Source organism: Fukomys damarensis, unplaced genomic scaffold (genome assembly GCF_012274545.1).
Source record: "Fukomys damarensis isolate Sample0158 unplaced genomic scaffold, DMR_v1.0_HiC HiC_scaffold_25, whole genome shotgun sequence".
Taxonomy (NCBI): Eukaryota; Metazoa; Chordata; class Mammalia; order Rodentia; family Bathyergidae; genus Fukomys; species Fukomys damarensis.
The window spans coordinates 15,193,625-15,199,569 of NW_022900937.1; the positions used below are offsets into that span (position 1 = coordinate 15,193,625).

General features: G+C 46.9%; 1 long non-coding RNA gene across 1 annotated transcript in view; it reads right to left on the reverse strand.

Moving 5' to 3' along the window:
• Nucleotides 1-6: 6 nt before the first annotated feature.
• LOC104874201 overlaps nt 7-5,945 on the reverse strand; it is a 17,975-nt gene continuing 12,036 nt past the window's right edge. The window contains exon 3 of the long non-coding RNA XR_783678.1: nt 7-411. This is a non-coding gene — a long non-coding RNA (uncharacterized LOC104874201). The remainder of the gene's footprint in view (nt 412-5,945) is intronic.

Below are 5,945 nucleotides of genomic sequence, written 5' to 3' on the forward strand. Positions count from 1 at the left end.
GTCCCGACCACTCAAACGACCGTACCAGGGGCAAGTCGCACGCGAACTGGCACTCGGCACAACTTCCGGGATAGAGGCGGCGGGGCGGAGCGGTTTGCGCGGCAGGGCGGGGCCGGCCGCTCTAGGCGCTCCTCTCGGTGGTGGGTCGGTGGGTTCCAGGGAAAGACTTTCGCCGGTGACTGAGTGCTCGGGTTCCGGCCCCTGGCTTCTCCTGGGGCAGCCGCGCCTTGGCTGGCTAGGGCGGTTGTGTACTGGGCTGCAGGGCCGCGGGTTTGGGCCGCCGGTCACCCCAGGGTTCGCTCTGCGGTGAGCATACAGAGTAGCTCGACTTTCTCTGTTCTCTTGTGTGTTCAAATGCGATGCTAGAGCGGGTCGTGGTGGTACACTCTGTAATCGCGGCACTCTGGGAGGCTGAGGCAAGAAGAGCACAGGTTCGAACCCAGCCTGGAAAGCTCCGCGACTTAGTGCGAAGGCCCTGGGTTCAGTTCCTAGTACCGCTAAATGAATGAATGGTTATTAATGGACAGAAAGATCATGAAGTAGGTAAGGGTTAGGTTTGGGAGTATTTTCCTGAGGCACCTACTTGGCTTCCAAGAGACAGCTTGGAAAAGTGACAGGTGCCATCGACAGCCAGCCACAGCCAGCTGAGAGGTGGCTTTGGTGTAGGGAACAAGCTTATAGGACGGGGGCAAATGTGATTGAAAGCTAAGAAACCGGGAGATACTCGACCGGAAATTGTCCTAACTAGACGTTTCTAGTCACCTCTTACTACCTACCTCTTAAATCCCTCAAAACGTTCATCTCACTTCCTCTGTGCACTGGTTAGCAACTTTCACCCAAATCAGCATTCGTGATTCTTCCTCTCATTTTTCACCCTAACACCGCAGCAAACAATGCTTTGGATAAGGTTTTGTGTAGATCTTTGATTGTTTCCTTAGATAAATGCCTAGAGGAAGAATCGCTGGATCAAAAGTTTTGCATAGTTTAAGGTTTACAAAATCTATGACCAAAGTAGCCTCTGAAAAAGTCAAACCAATTTGTGTTGCCCCTTTGACAGTACGAGAATATTCTGTTTTTGTCCTGTCCCGGTCAGTCCAAAAGAATTAATGGAGTCTTTTGTCTTATTTCACTATCATTTTAATTAATGTTCCTCATCTGCGAGTGCTGTTAGGACTTTTCTGTTGAGAAGGTCGTCTATTTCTTCTTTATTCTTCTAAACTAGGGATGTTAACCATAGCTTATATTTGAGGCAAATGTTTGCCCCAACTTGTTTCCTATTCATTGTAGTTGATGATTTTAAAAATCATAGTGACTTTTTCACATTATCTGTTCACACGTTTCAGATCTAATCGTTTCTTCTTTCTGCTCTTCTGCTTACGCAGGTTTTAGTCAACTTAGGATCAATTCAATATTTGCTCATGCTTTCTTCTCTCTTTTTTTTTTTTTTTGTTGTTGTCACACTTAATTTCTTTTACTTTTTAATTAACCAAGAATTTATTTTCGGCACTGTGTAGAAGGTCCTAGAACAAGGTCAGATGGTCAGGACTAGTTGTTGCTTCAGTTCTTTAACCATTGCTCAGTAAGGTGACAAAAACCCTTCATTTTCTGGAACACTCAGGCAGCCTGAGAAATAAAAAGCTCACAGTCAAGAAGACCAAGACTCCATTTTTTGTTTGTTTGTTTGTTTTTGAGACAAGGTCTTGCTGTGTAGCTTAGGTTGGCCTTGAGCTTTCTGTGCAGCCCTGGCTGGCCTTGAACTTTGCAGTGATCCTCCTGGCTCAGCCTCCCCAGTGCTGGGACTGCAGGCATGTACCACATACTCAGCTCTAGACTCCATTCATATAACTTTGCCTTCGCTTTCAAAAGCTCAGTTTATCTCAATTTATCCCCAGGCCCCTGCACTGATGGCAAATCAAGATGCCTGTGGTCAGATGCAGGGTCGAGAATCCTTCTGCCTTGATGACTTACTGTCCCTGATCCTGCAGAAGGAGCTGCCCCAGCTTCCCAAAGAGCCCTGCAGTACCAGCTGGAGTTGTGGTTGCTGTCCTGAGAGCTGGCCAGCTGTCTATCTGTCTGGGGCTGAGAAGGCACCACTGACATCTCCCAGTTGACACCTGGCTCCGTTCGCACAGGTTAGGTCAGGAACCCCAAAGAGGTGTTCTAGGTAAATCAGATTCCCACCTTTCCCCAAACTGAAGTCTCCAGGGGGCGGGTCAGCAGTTTAGGTGTGTTTTCACAAAATTCAAAGTGGGAGGTAGAGACCCTGCCTAAAGGCACTTTTTCACCCGGTCACTGTTTTTTTCTGAGAAGCTCAGAAGCATTTGCACTGCCAGAAAACTCTACCAAGGCTGCATTCATTTCTTTTCCTTCTCCATCTGCCTGTTAGTTGACTTCAAGGTGCCCCTGGCTTGTTTTCTACATATTCCTGGTATCAGAAGCAACTTTTTTTTTGTCCTGGGAATTGAACTGGGGTCCTTGCGCTTGTGAGGCAGATGGTGGCACCACTGAGCTAAATACCTGCCCGCGCCCCCTTTTTGAGACAGGGTCTTGCTATGCAGTTCAGGCTGGCCTTGAACTCACTATGTAGTCCGGGTGGCCTCAAATTCGCACTGATCCTCTTCCCTCAGCCTCTGAAGTGCTGGAATTACAGGTGTGTGCCACCATGCGCAGCTCAGGAGCAGCTTCTGAAAGGCTGCCCTTCTTCTGCATGACAGTTCTCCAGCAGGGGCCTTTGTCCCCAAAGCACCAATCATGGGGTTGCAACCCATCTGTCATTTATAAGAATGCCTGGTACACTCAGACAAACTCCCGTTGGTAAGGGGTTAGACTGAGACCCAAACTCTGGGTTCTTTGTTTTGGTAGCACTAGGGATTGAACAGTCTCACTAAATTGCCTGATTTGGGCTTGAGCTTGGGAATCCTCCTGCCTCAGCTGCCCAGAGGGCTAGAGTTGTATGTATGTGCCCAACTCAATGTCTTTATTTTCTATACCAATTGCATTCCTGACTGAGTTTGAGGCTCCAGGGAGCTCATTGTCGGGGACTGCACTAGGATTTCTGTATGTGTCAGTGCCCAGATCTGCTTTCTGGCTTCATGCTGCTCTGTGCCCAGGAGGCAGACCAATGGCTGCACTGACTGCCTTCCCTTGCTGTCTGGTTTCTAGGTGGAGTGACAGGGCCAGAGAAAAGCAGTGTTGGGGTATTTATTCCCCTGGTCGATCCTCGATGGGTCATTTACTCCAGAGTGGCTGTTTCTCAGATGGGAACAGCTGCTTCAGGGACCCCTTTCCTAGAGCTCTCCTAGGGTTCCCATCACTGCTTCTTCCCTTCTTTATTTCTCCCTACTGAGGGCTGGTGCCTCTTTATCCTTTGCTGTTTCTGTTAACCCTGACCCAGCTGTGTAAATACTTCTTTCATGAAACTCTTCTGTGATCCCTTTGAGTGGGCCATCTGTGATCTGCCAGGACCCTGATGTAGGAACCCCTGCCAGGATACCCCCCCAAACCCCAGAAGGCTTTGCAGATGGGGTCCCTCTGCTTCTCAGTCATCAGTCTAACCAGCTCGCCAAAGGAATGGCCATTGTCCCTGCTTAGGGGACCCTTCAAGTTCAACAGGCTGTAGTTCCTCCTGTCCTATCCTTGAAATGTACACAAGAATACTACAGAGATGACATTTGGCCTCACCAGGCCACTTTGTAGACCAGAAGTAACTTTATAAAAATATAGATTCTTAGGCACCATCCCGGTGGGCTAAGTCTGGAACTACATTTTAACAAGATACAAGTGAACATCCCATTGTGCGGAGATCTGGCCTAGATGTATCACCTTTTTTGTGTGTGTAGTGAGATGTAGCAGGATCCAAACCCAGAGCCTCACACTTGCTATCCACATGCTCTCCCATGAGCTGCATGCCTAGCCCCACACGGAGTCTTCCTCATTTCCCAGTGGGGCTGTCTGGAAACCAGAGCCCAGTTCCTTTCTAATCAGAAGTCAAGGATATTTCTCTAAGTTGGAGCAGGGAAACACCCTTCTTTCCCTGCTCCTCCAAGACAGCTTGCTCATTCCAGCAAATCGCTCTCTCTTTTACCATATCCAGGAACCCTTTGGGTCAATGATGCTCAAACTTGGGTGCCTGATAGAATCACCAAAGAAGAAACCCAGGCCAATTAGAGTAGCGGGGGAAGGGTGCAGTGATGGTATTTTTTTAAAACTCCCCTGGTGATTTTCATGAGTAGCCAAGGTTGAGAACCACCCAGGGTTGGGTAAGTTCTCATAGAACTAGCTTAGTATTTTGAAAAGCGAAGGCTACAAAGAACTTGAGGCTCCTACGGCTTAAAGAGAAATCCAGCTCTCCCCCTTTTCACCCTCTAACCTTCCACCCCGCAAGAAGGCCCTTACCAGATGCCAGCAGCTTGCTGTTGGACTTCCAGTCTCCAGAAATGTGAGAAGTCAAAGTTTGGTAGCCAAGTGAGGTCTCCCAGCACATGTCCTGCCTATCTTGGCGATCAGGTCTCTGGCCTTCTCCTTGCATCCCCTGCTACGCTTCCTATAAAACCCCTTCTCTATTTCCCTGAGTCTCTTGGGAAGGAAGGGTGCTACTGAGACAAGGTGTTCTCTCAAACTTCACGGTAACTCATACTGAGGTCAGCATTCACTTATGCAAATGTAATCTCTCCCTTTCTGAACTCTCATAGCCTGTGTTAGTCACTAAATAACCACTGCTGTCTTATATGAGGGTTTTTTTTTTATGCTTTTGATTGATATTTCACTTTCACTGTGTCTGTTTCATCTGTTCCGTAAAAGTCTACAGGCTTTTTATTATTATTATTATTGAGCCCAGGACCTTGCACACGGTAGGCAATGGCTCTGCCCCTGAGCTGTATCCGCACCCCTTTATTTTGAGACAAGCTCTCTCCAAGTTGCCCAGGCTGGCCTCAGATTTGCAATATTCCTGCCTCAGCCGTCCAAGTAGCTGAGATCGCAGGTATGTACCACCAAGCCAGGCCCACAGGCTTCTTGAAAATAGGATTTGGTATCATCCTGCCACATGCCTAATACTCATCATCCCAGGACTATGATGATCAAGCAGTGCACTGGACGCAGCTGACTCCATGGTTGTTCTTTGAGAACTAACCATTCGGTCTCACAACTTGGTCTTCCTAGACACAGGCCTTGGGTCAGTCCTCTGTCTTGGTGTGGTGTGATGAAAACCCCAAAGAGCCCTAAATTCTGGCTAAGCCCCAGTTAACTTGTTTCGAAAACAGAGAAGATAATTTGAGGTCATTTGAGGGTTAATGAAACATTGTAGTGAACTGTGCTGCTTCTTCCCTGGGAAAGTGTATCCAGGCAAAATAAATGAAATGCTTTCTGTTTTTCCACAAGATAAAAGCCGATTAAAAGGCTAGTGGGTAAAAGGTTCAGAGTATGAAGAAGAATGGTGCTCTATTTATTTACACTGAAAAAAATCATTCAACTATTTAAGGAATGTCTGCTATATACAAAACAGTGGGCCATGTAAACCATCTTTCTTAGGACCACAGAAACTTTAACAGCCACTTAACCTTAGTTGTTTCCCTATCCATAAAAATGAAAAGGTTTCTAGTTTTTAAGGTTGTATAAAGATAAAACAGTACACAGTATACTGCAAATATTAAATGCCAACTGTAATTCCCTGGGCTGGTTGACAATAAAGAAATCAGCTGGCTCTGGGAATCCTAGACTGTTGGTGATTTCCATCATAAGAACTTGTAAAATGCAATGTGTATAGTATTTCTGCCTTAAGGAGTATTGTGAACACCTTCCCTGTGCAGAAAGTACTTGCTGGAGTCTGTTACCTTTACATGGAAACCTGAGAGATTATTCTTTCAAAATCCAACAGATGGCACAAGGAGCCACTTTTGCAGGACAAATGCTGGCTAGCAGGAGCCTAATCTTTCTGTCAGGGTGTT